The sequence below is a fragment of the Notamacropus eugenii genome, chromosome 6 (assembly GCF_028372415.1).
Source record: "Notamacropus eugenii isolate mMacEug1 chromosome 6, mMacEug1.pri_v2, whole genome shotgun sequence".
Classification (NCBI taxonomy): Eukaryota; Metazoa; Chordata; class Mammalia; order Diprotodontia; family Macropodidae; genus Notamacropus; species Notamacropus eugenii.
The window spans coordinates 183,478,686-183,490,773 of NC_092877.1; positions in this window are offsets into that span (position 1 = coordinate 183,478,686).

Sequence of the window (12,088 nt, forward strand, 5' to 3'; positions counted from 1 at the left end):
TCATTTCTAATTAAATTTGAAACCATTGTGTGATATAATGTATGACTCCATTAAATTCATTGCAAGAGATGTTTCTTTTTTTTTGTAGTACCCTACTTCTTTACTGATGAATGTTTTCATGTTCTAGTATGTTCTAAGGACAAATATTTAATTCGATCTTAAAGATTCTCTATTTCCCATTTGCTTGAACACACATAGGTACTTACATAAATATATATGAAACATATATATATATATGTATATATATATATATACACACACACACACACACATATGCATACACTTGCATGCATACACGTATGTGTATATCTTGCCAAAAAAATATTGAAACCTTTTCTTTGAGCAGTTCATTGAAATGGTGACTTTGTCTTTGATCTAACCTTTTTTTCTTTTTATGTTCTCTTCCTTGGAAATCTCATCCACTCAATAGCTTCAGTTGTCACCTATATGCAGATGGTTGCCAAATCTGAATCTTTCATCCTGATTTCCATCCTGTATTTCAAATTGCTTGCTACACATTTTTGCTTTGATATGCTGCTTGTTCTTCAAACTCAACAATTCCAAAAAAAGGATCATCATTCTCTCCTTCCCTCCTCAAACCTACCCCCTCTCAAACATTTTATATTTGTTACTGGAATTGCTGCATAATCCTTGTGTAATCTCTCCCTGACCCTCAAAAAATCCTCATTTGATCTATCCATTTCTGTTAGCTATCATTCTGTTTGTTTTCTCTCTCTTGTGACTGAACTACCTGAGGTAGATAGTCTGGAACAGATGCCTCCACTAGCCTCATCCTATACTCAGGTGTCTAAGTGATCTTCTTAAAAGTTAGGTCTGAGCTCCTGTGTAATAAACTCTAGTAACTCTTTATCACCTCCAGGATGAAATACTAAATCCTCATCAACAGAGCTGTTTGTAAACTAATCCTTTCACACCTGGCCCAGCTTTCCAGTCTTCTTACACCTTTGCACATATGCTGTGGTCCAGTGACTCTGACCTACTTACTATTATTCAAATAAGACACTCCATCCTTCCACAGAATTCTTTTTCACTGGGTGTCCTCCATTCCTGGAATGCTCTCAATTCCTAATCTCTTCCTGCTGACATCAATGGCTTCCTTGAAGTTCCAACTAAAATTCTACATTCTGTAGGAGGCCATTCCAATTGCCTCTTTAATCAAATGCCTTCCCTTTGTTAGTTATTTTCAGATTAACCTAAATACAGTTTGCTTGCTCATAGTTATTTACATGTACTCCCCCCTTAGACTATGAGCTCCTTGAAAACAGGCACTGTCTTTTGTTCTTTTTATCCGTAGTGCTTCACACTATGCCTGACCCATAGTATGGGCTTAGGTTGGATGACTGACTGAGAGACTGAAACACACATCATGAGGGATTATCCTAAATTCCAGAGCTGGTTGTTATCTTTTCATAATGCTCTTGATTCTTGGGTATGAAAGTAAAATTTTATATTCAGCTCTGATCTTTTCATCAAGAATGATTGAAAGTCCTCTATTTCATCGAATGATCATTGTTTCCCCTGAAGTATTACATTCAGGCTTGCTGGTTGGGTGATTCGTGGTTTTAATCCTAATTCTTTGACTTCTGGAATACCATATTCCAAGCCCTGTGATCCCGTAATGAAGAAGGTGATAGATCTTGTGTTATCCTGATTGTATTTCCACAATATTCCAATTGTCTCTTTCTGACTGCTTGCAATATTTTCTCTTTGATCTGAGAGCTCTGGAACTTGGCTACAATTTTCCTAGGATTTTTCTTTTTGGGATCTCTTTTAGGAGACAATCAGTATATTCTTTCAATGTTTATTTTACTCTCTGGTTTCAGAATATCAAGGCAGTTTTCCTTGATAATTTCTGGAAAGATGATGTCTAGGCCCGTTTTTATTTACGGCTACCAGATAGTCCTATATTTTTTTAGTTGTCTCTCCTGGATCTATTTTCCAGGTAAGTTGTTTTTCCAATGAAAAACACATTGTCTGCTACTTTATCATTCTTTTAGTATTGTTTTATAACTTCTTGATTTTTCATAAAGTTATTAGCTTCCATCTTCTCCATTCTAAACTTTTTTTTGTAATGTTTAACAATCACTGCCATACAATTGTGATTTTATCTCCCCCACCTACCCCCCCTCCCCATGACTGCATACAATTCTGTATAGATTCTACATATACTTTCCTATTGAGTATATTTTCACTATAGTCATGCTATGTAGTCAGACTAAGATAAATGAAAGAATTCGTATAACAAATCAGAACATGATACACAAACACATACACATACACAAACATGATCTGCTACAATATGTGAGTGACTTCCATATTTCTCTCTCTGAGTGTGGCAGGCATTTTGCCTTGAGATCCTCCATTGGGATTGTTTTTTTTTTTTTGGTAAGAAGTTCTTGTGTTATAACAAAAATCTAAGTCTACCAGAAAAAACTCTCACACACTGTGGTTGTTGCTGTGCATAAAGTTCTCCTGGTTCTGCTCCTTTCACTCAGCATCAGGTCATATAAGTCCTTCCAGGCCTCTCTGAACTCTTCTTGTTCATCATTTCTTATGGCACAATAGTACTCCATTACATTCATATACCATAATTTATTCAGCCATTCCCCAATTGATGGACATCCCCTTGACTTCCAGTTTTTGGCAACTACATAGAGTGCTGCTATAAGTATTTTTGTACATGTGGGACCCTTTCCCATTTTTATGATCTCTTGGGGATATAGTCCTAGTAGCGATATTTCTGGGTCAAAGGGTATGCACATTTTTGTAGCCCTTTGGGCATAGTTCCAAATTGCTCTCCAGAATGGTTGGATGCGCTTGCAGCTCCACCAGCAATGAATTAGTGTTCCAACTTTCCCACATCCTGTCCAGCATTTATCATTTTCTTCTTCTGTCATGTTTGCCAATCTTATAGGTGTGATGTGGTACCTCAGAGTTGTTTTGATTTGCATCTCTCTAATCAATAGTGATTTAGAGCATTTTTTCATATGATTATAGATAGCCTTAACCTCTTCCTCTGAAAATTGCCTGTTCATATCCTTTGACCATTTATCAATTGGGGAATGACTTGTATGATTATACATTTGGGTCAGTTCTCTATATATTCTAGAAATGAGGCCTTTATCCCCGAGCTTAGCTGTAAAAATTCTTTCCCAATTTACTACATCCTTCCGGATTTTGGTTGCATTGGGTTTGGTTGTGCAAAAACTTCTCAGTTTAATGTAATCAAAGTTATCCATTTTGCATTTCATAATGCATTCTATCTCTCCTTTAGTAAAGAATTCTTCCCTTCTCCATAGATCTGATAAATACACTATTCCTTGCTTCTCCAGTTTATTCATGGTATCAATCTTTATACCTAAATCATGTACCCATTTGGACTTTATTCTTGTGTACGGTGTCAGGTATGGGTCTATGCCTAATTTCTGCCACACTGTTATCCAGTTTTCCCAGCAATTTTTGTCAAACAATGAGTTCTTATCCCAGAAGCTGGGGTCCTTGGGTTTATCAAACAGAAGGTTGCTATATTCCTTGCCTACTGCATCTTGAGTGCCAAGTCTATTCCACTTGTCTACCTCTCTGTTTCTTAGCCAATACCAAGTGGTTTTGATAATTGCTGCTTTATAGTACAGTTTGAGATCTGGTAGCGCTAGGCCACCTTCCCAAGCATTGCTTTTCATTAGTCCCTTTGATATTCTGGACCTTTTGTTTTTCCAAATGAATTTTGATATTATTTTGTCCAGCTCTAGAAAGTAATTGTCTGATAGTTTAATTGGTATGGCACTAAATAAGTATATTAATTTGGGTAGAATTGTCATTTTTATTATATTAGCATGGCCTACCCATGAGCAACTAATGTTTTTCCACTTACTTAAATCTGACTTTATTTGTGCAAAAAGTGTCTTGTAATTGTGTTCATATAATCCCTGGGTTTGTTTTGGCAGGTAGACTCCTAAGTATTTTATACTGTCTACCCTAGCTTTAAATGGGACTTCTCTTTCTATCTCTTGCTGTTGGACTTTGTTCCTAATATATAGGAACGCAGAAGATTTGTGTGGGTTTATTTTGTAACCTGCAACTTTGCCAAAGTTGTTTATTAATTCAAGTAATTTTTTACTTGAATCTCTGGGATTCTCTAGGTAAATCGTCATATCATCTACAAAGAGTGATAACTTAGTTTCTTCTTTGGCTGTTCTTATTCCTTGAATATCTTTATCTTGTCTAATTGCTACAGGTAACATTTCTAGTACCATATTGAATAATAGTGGTGATAATGGACAACTTTGTTTCACCCCTGATCTTATTGGGAATGCATCTAGCTTATCTCCATTGCATATAATGCTTGCTGAAGGTTTTAGATAGATACTTCTTATTATTTTATGGAAAGTTCCCTTTATTCCTACGTTCTCCAGTGTTTTTAGTAGGAATGGTTGTTGTATTTTGTCATAAGTTTTTCTGCATCTATTGAGATAATCATGTGGTTTTTTTTAGCTTTGTTGTTGATGTGATCGATAATGCTAATAGTTTTCCTAATATTGAACAAGCCCTGTAATCCTGCTATGAATCCAACCTGATCATAATGTATTAATCTCGTGATAAGATGCTGTATTCCTTTTGCTAAAATCTTATTTAAAATTTTTGCATCTATATTCATTAGGGAAATTGGTTTATAATTTTCTTTCTCTGTTTTGTCTCTTCCTGGTTTGGGTATAAAAACCATATTTGCATCATAGAAAGAATTTTGGAAGGACTCCTTCTTCCCCAATTTTCAAAAATAGTGTATGTAGAATTGGCATTAACTGTTCTTTAAATGTTTGATAGAATTCACTTGTGAATCCATCTGGCCCTGGAGATTTTTTCCTAGGGAGTTCATTGATGGCTTGTTCGATTTCTTTTTCTGAGATGGGGTTGTTTAAGTATTCAACTTCTGCTTCTGTTAATCTGGGCAATATGTATTTTTTTAAAATATTCATCCATCTCGTTTAGATTATCGAATTTGTGGACATAAAGTTGGGCAAAGTAGTTTCTAATTATTGTTTTAATTTCCTCCTCATTGGAGGTGAGTTCACCCCTTTCATTTTTAATATTAGCAATTTGGTTTTCTTCTTTCTTTTTTTTAATCAGATTGACCAAAGATTTATCAATTTTATTAGTTTTTTCATAAAACCAACTATTGGTTTTATTTATTAATTCAATAGTTTTCTTAATTTCAATTTTATTAATCTCTCCTTTGGTTTTCAGTATTTCTAATTTGGTATTTACTTGGGGATTTTCAATTTGTTCTTTTTGTAGCTTTTTCAACTGCAAGCCTAAGTCATTGATCTCCTCTTTCTCTATTTTATTTATGTAAGCATTCAAAGATATAAAACTTCCCCTAATAACTGCTTTTGCAGTATCCCATAAGTTTTGGTATGTTATCTCACTATTGTCATTCTCTTGAATGAAATTGTTGATTGTTTCTGTGATTTCTTCTTTAACCCAACCCTTCTTTAGAATTAGATTATTTAGTTTCCAATTGATTTTTGGTTTCTCTTTCCATGGCCTTTTATTACATGTAATTTTTAATGCATTATGATTTGAGACGGATGCATTGATAATCTCTACCTTTCTGCACTGGATTGTGAGATTTTTATGTCCTAGTAGATGGTCAATTTTTGTAAATGTTCCATGTCCCACTGAGAAAAAGGTATATTCCTTTCTATTCCCATTTCATTTTCTCCAAAGATCTATTATATCTTCCTTATCCAGAGTTTTATTTACCTCCTTAACCTCTTTCTTGTTTATTTTGAGGTTAGATTTATCGAGTTCAGAGAGGGGGAGGTTGAGGTCCCGCACTAGTATAGTTTTGCTGTCCTTTTCTTCCTTTAACTCCTCCAAACTCTCCTCTAAGAATTTGGATGCCATACCACTTGGAGCATACATGTTTAGTAATGATATTACTTCATTGTCTATGGTGCCTTTCAGCAGGATATAGTTTCCATCCTTATCCCTTTTGATTAGATCTATTTCTGCTTTTGCTTTGTCTGAGATTAGGATTGCTACTCCTGACTTTCTTACATGAGCTGAAGCACAATATATTCTGCTCCATCCTTTGACCTTTATCCTATGTGTATCCCCCCGTTTCAAATATGTTTCCTGTAAGCAGCATATTTTTGGATTATGGCTTTTAATCCATTCTGCTATCCGTCTCCGTTTTATGGGAGAGTTCATTCCATTCACATTCACAGTTATGAATACAATCTGTGTATTTCCCTCCAACCTCTTTCCCACCATTTGTGCTTTTAGCTCTCCTGTCTCCCTTCCCCTCCTCAATACTATTCACTTTTCTCCCCCTCCTCCTGCAGCCTTCCCCTCCTTCTTTTAGCCCCCCTCCCTTTTACTCCCCTTTACTCTTGTTGCTTCTTTCCTCCCTTTTAGCCACCCTCTCCTTTCTTCCCCCTTCCCCTCATACTACCTATAGAGCTAGTTAGGATTATCTACTTAAGATTATTGTTCCCTCCTTTAAACAAATCAGATGAGAGTACCTCTCAAACAATGCTCATCTCCCTCCTCTCCTTCCCTCTACTATAGTTTTGTACTTCTTCCTGTGATATAATTTGCCATTTTCTGCTTCCCCCTTTTCACACCTCCTACTACAATCCCTTCTCATACTTAAATCATATTTTTGACATGACATCATTTACTTTATACCCGTTCTCTCTACATATATCCCTTTTATCATAATAGCTGCACAGTTCTCAAGATTGAGAGGTATCATCTTCCCTTATAGGGAGGTAAACAGTTTGCCCTAATTGAGTAGCAAGTTTTTGTTTTTGTTTTTTCCCCCCTGTTTACCTTTTTATGATTCTCTGGAGACCTGCATTTGAAGATCAAATTGTCTATTGAGTTCTGGTGTTTTGGTCAGGAAGCTCTGGAAATCCCTTATTTCGTTGAATGACTTTCTCCTTGCCTGAAATGTTATGCTGAACTTTGCTGGGTAGTTGATCCTTGGTTGAAGTCCCAACTCCTTTGCCTTACGGAATATTGGGTTCCAATTCTTTCGATCTTTTAATGTAGAAGCTGCAAGGTCCTGTGTGATCCTGACTGTGTCCTTGATATTTGAAGTGTTTCTTTCTGGCTGCTTGTAGTATTTTCTCCTTCACTTGATAGCTCTGTAATTTGGCAACGATATTTCTTGGGGTTTTGAGTTTGGGATCCCTTTCGGGAGGGGAACGGTGGATTCTTTCTATGACTATTTTGCCCTCTGGGTCTAGTTCTTCTGGGCAGTTTTCCTTGATGATTTCCTGAAAGATATTGTCCAGACTCTTTTCTTCATCATGGGTTTCTGCCAGGCCAATAATTCTTAAATTTTCTCTCCTGGATCTATTTTCCAGGTCAGTTGTTTTTCCCATAAATATTTTGCATTTTCTTCTATCTTTTCATGCTTTAGATTTTGTTTGACTGATTCTTGTTGCCTCATTGAGTCATTAGTTTCTACTTGCCCAATTCTAATCTTCATCGTATTGTTTTCTTCAGTAAGCTTTTGCATCTCTTTTTCCATCTGACCAATTTTTCCCTTTAAGGAGCTATTTTCTCCATTTAATTTTTGTACTTCTTTTTCCATTCTAGCAATTTTCCCAGTTAGGTTTTGTGTTTCCTTTTCCATTTGATCAATTTTCCCAATTAGGTTTTGGGTTTCCTTTTCCGTTTGATTGACTCTTCTTTTTAGGGAATTATTCTCTCCAGTTAATTTTTGAACTTCTTTTTCCATTTGTTCAATTTTCCTTTTCAGAGTGATGTTCTCATCAGTGAATTCTTTTTTTATAATTTTAAAATCATTGGCCAGTTTTTCTTTTATTTCCTTCTTCAGCTGTTCCAGGTAATCTAGTTGAGCTTGCGAGAAATTCATAGTCCCTTCTGAGGTTTCAGATGGAAGCACAGTCTCAGCTCTGACCTCTTTGGTGTTTGTGTTTTAGTCCTTATCCCCATAGAAAGATTCTATAGTTTTTTCACTTTTCGTGTGCTTTTTCCTATTCATGATATTGGCTGAGTGTTGTAGCTTCTGGTTGTTTCAGTCAGAAGGTACAGATCTTTGTGTTGAGCTGATGTGTGTTGAGGCTAAAAGCAGGTTTTTGTTTTTTGTTTCCCAGATCAACCCTGTGGTTAGCTTGTTAGGTGTGTGGGAGTGGTGGTCTGGTCTCAGGAGATCTCCTCAGCTGACCGAAGTTTAGTCTTCAGGCTAAAGGTTTCAAGGGCTGCTGCGCTGGTATCTGGCGCTCAGCGGCTCTCACTGGCTCGGTTTTGCTTGTCTCCTCCTCCGCTGGTTTTGCCCGCCTTTTCCTTTACCTTAATAATCAAATTTAAATACCAGTTTAACAACAGTAAATACATATCAATATGAAAGATAAATTGGAGGCAATTCACAGAAGAAAGGTGCTAGAATTAAGAGAAATCAGGAAAAGAGTTTTGTAGAAGGTGCAATATTATCAAGGACTTGAGCAAGCCAGGACAGAGGTAATCAGCATATATTAAGCACCTGGGGGCCAGGCACTATGCTAACTACTTTATGATTTATGTCATTTCATCATCACAGTAACCCTTTAAGGAAAGAAGTTGTAGTGTTATTATTATTCTTATTTTACAGTTCAGGAATCTGAAGCAGAGACTGAATGACTTTCCCAGTGTCACATATCTAGTAAGTGTCTCAGCTTGAATTTAAAATAATTTCTTCCAATAATGGAAAAATACTAATTAGTCTATTCTACAGTAATACCAAAGAGGAAGAGGTAAAGAGGAGGAGGAGAGTTCCGGGGATTCAGGAGAGTCAGGCAAATTCATGGATTTGGGATCTCTCTCTTTCTCTCTCTGTCTCTGTCTCTCTGTCTGTCTCTCCACTTAGGATCTCCTGTAACTGCAGTTTCACAACGACAATTAGCTATTCTATATTACAAAGTGGGTGTCTCAAAGAAATCCATTGCTCAATATTTTTAAATACTTTTAAAACTAAACTCATTTCTGTGAAAATTTCCTTTCCCCAAACCATTCCATTTGTTAAAACCATTATTCTTGCTTACTGTTGCTTCCCTTACTATTACTTCTCCTAGATTTATCACCTTGAAATTATCCTTTATTCTTCATTAGCCCTCACTCCACAGCTAATCAGTTGCAAAATCTTCTCATTTCTACCTCCACAACATTTCTTCCATATGATACCTTTTCTCTATTCCTGCAAATATTAATTTTGTGCTCGTCCCCTTCACCTCTCACCAAGATTATTGCACTAGCCTGCTAATTGTTCATCCCGCTGAAAATTCATCACTATTCTAGTACATCTTCCACAATATTACCACAGTAATTTCACTTAAGCTCATATCTGATCACATGTCTCTCCTCCTCCATCACTTTCAGAGGTTTCCTATTGACTCTAGGATAAAATAAAATATTCAGTTTAGTTTTAAAGCTCTTCTAAACCCACTCCAATCTACTTTTTCCAGTTCATTTGAGATTAATGTCCCTTCTAAACTACAATGTAACTACACTGGACTTTTATCTATAACTCTCTGAGAACTCTCCTTTTCATATCTCTGTGCTGCCATTTATCCCTCACACTTTTCCTCTTTATCATCGTATCAAAGATTCCTTTATTCCTTGTCTCTATTCTATTTGATAATTTAAGCATCATTTTTGACGTGAAGCTTTTCCATCCCAGCAAAAGTTAGTATATTTATCTGCTTTATATTTATTTGCATACATTAACTTTTTATTTAAGCCAGATATAATTACATGTGTATTTGTTATCTCCTCCATTAAAGCATGAGCTTCTTGAAAATGGGTATTTTGGAAAAGAAAAATTGTGCTTTGGTGCTGAATGACTTGTAAATCAGAAAGACTTAATAAATGCTTGTTGAGTAATTAATTCATTTCTCTGATAGTATCTATCTTGAGATTTTTTTTTAATTTTACAATTATATTTTTTCAGTTTGATAAAATATCTTCTAATCTTCTCATTTAATATCAGTGACTCAATTTTTACATTCCTTATGCTTAATTCTTATTCCAGTAATATTTTATAGCCTCTTCAAATATTGCCAGCACACTTTCAATGATCAGTCCTGCCTGGAAGACACACATGTTTTCCAATGGCACATTGTTAAGAAAAATTATATCTTTACTAATAATGATCCTAGTATAATATTAAAAGTTGTAAGCTTACTCATGAATATCAGCTAATGATACTTATTTATTTCGAACTCCTAATGATATTAGGGGTCATTTTATACAACAACACTTGTTATAAAGCCTTTTTCTTCTTCCTAAAGATTCCTACAAACATTTTTCTATATTTCTCTTATTTTCCTTCTCTCAAATATTAGGTGTCAGAATATAGAAAAGTAATTTCCCCCCTTTTTTAGTTGGAGAGAAAAGAAAGATTGGGATGGCATAATATGGGGAGATAATATCTACTCCACTGCTATGTACATGATAGTGATTAGATAATATTGAAGATTTAGTGTTCAGTTGTTCAGTCATGTCTGACTCTTCGTGAGCCCAACTGGGGCTTTCTTGGCATAGATAATGGAGTGGTTTACCATTTCCTTATCCAGCTTATTTTGCAGATGAAGAAACTGACACAAAAGGGGTTAACTGTCCAGAGTCACACAGAGTCACACAGTTGAGGCCAAATTTGAACTCATGAAAATGAGTCTTCTTGTCTTCAGACCCAGCACTCTTTCTACTTTGACACCCACCTGCCATGATGATTTGATACTCCTTCCCTACCCACCAACTTTGTAAATGAAGAATAGTTGCTTTGAGCCACATTACTGTATCATCAATATAACTCTTTGGATTTTCGTCATTTTTGGAAACAAAATAATCTTGGAATTTTCCAGACAATTAGATTACTTTTCTTACAAACACTCATATAGCCAATATGTTGACATAATCTTAACAAAGTATCGACATTCTGTGTTTTCTTTCCTTATTTTTATCTTTCTTGTATCTCAAATTAACAGTGAATGACAATTTTCCAACTTCCAGAAACAAAGTAAATAGTTAGATTAATTGATGTCAACCTTTCTTTGTGTTGATTTGCTCTTGTTTTAGTTTTTTTTTTTCCTCCTTTAGTTTTGGGGTAGTTATATAGAAGAAAAATCATTCATAACAAAGACGAAACTTCTGGGTGAGAGGGGATTGAGAGAAGGCAGACAAAAATAGAAGAAAACCTGTTCCAGGAGGGCCACTGGAAGATATCATTCTCAGGCTTGGTGTAACTACATAGAAGAAAAAGTACACATGATGAAGAACTTACAGGTTAGAGAAGGGCCACTGAAAGTTATATACATCCTGCATTCAGAAAAATAACAATAGCATATTATATTTTTTTTAGTTTTAAATGTATGTCACATTTCCAGTCAATGCTTGGTTAAATAAGAGTTTGACAAATACAAGAACCTTTTCTCTACAGCCTCTTAAGTTTTTTTTTGTCACTTTCAAATCATTTTGCTAGAAGAAAGGTCACTATTTTTAACGTCCACCACATCCTTTAGTACATGCATGTATACATGTGTGTTGTGTTGTTTGTGTGTGTGGAAGGTAATTTAAATTTGAAGATCATTCTCATTCACTAATAGGACCAAGTGACCTGCTTAGATTCCATGGAAGTCTGAGTCACATGGAGCCTATGGTGGGAGGAGCTTACTGAATGGATGAAACAGGAAGGGATGGAGTAGGAAGGGTGGTACAGGAAGAGGCAGAGCTAGAGCATAGCTGAGAGGAAATTGGTCAGAGTCTGATCAGAGCTAGGAAGGATGCAAGCAAGCAGGTGGCTGATTGCTGTGAGTGAAAGAGCTTGCTTGTGATTTTGTTTGAGGGGTCCTGCTTGTGATTTGTTTAATGGAACTGGTTTGTAGGAACCCTAGCAGGCAGAAGGCTTGGGGATGATGTTAACCTCTGCATTGTTATTGTGTGTGTATGTGTATACACCCACACACACATATACATATACATATATATATATATATATATATATATATATATATATATATATATATATATATATATATATATATATATATATATATGTAGT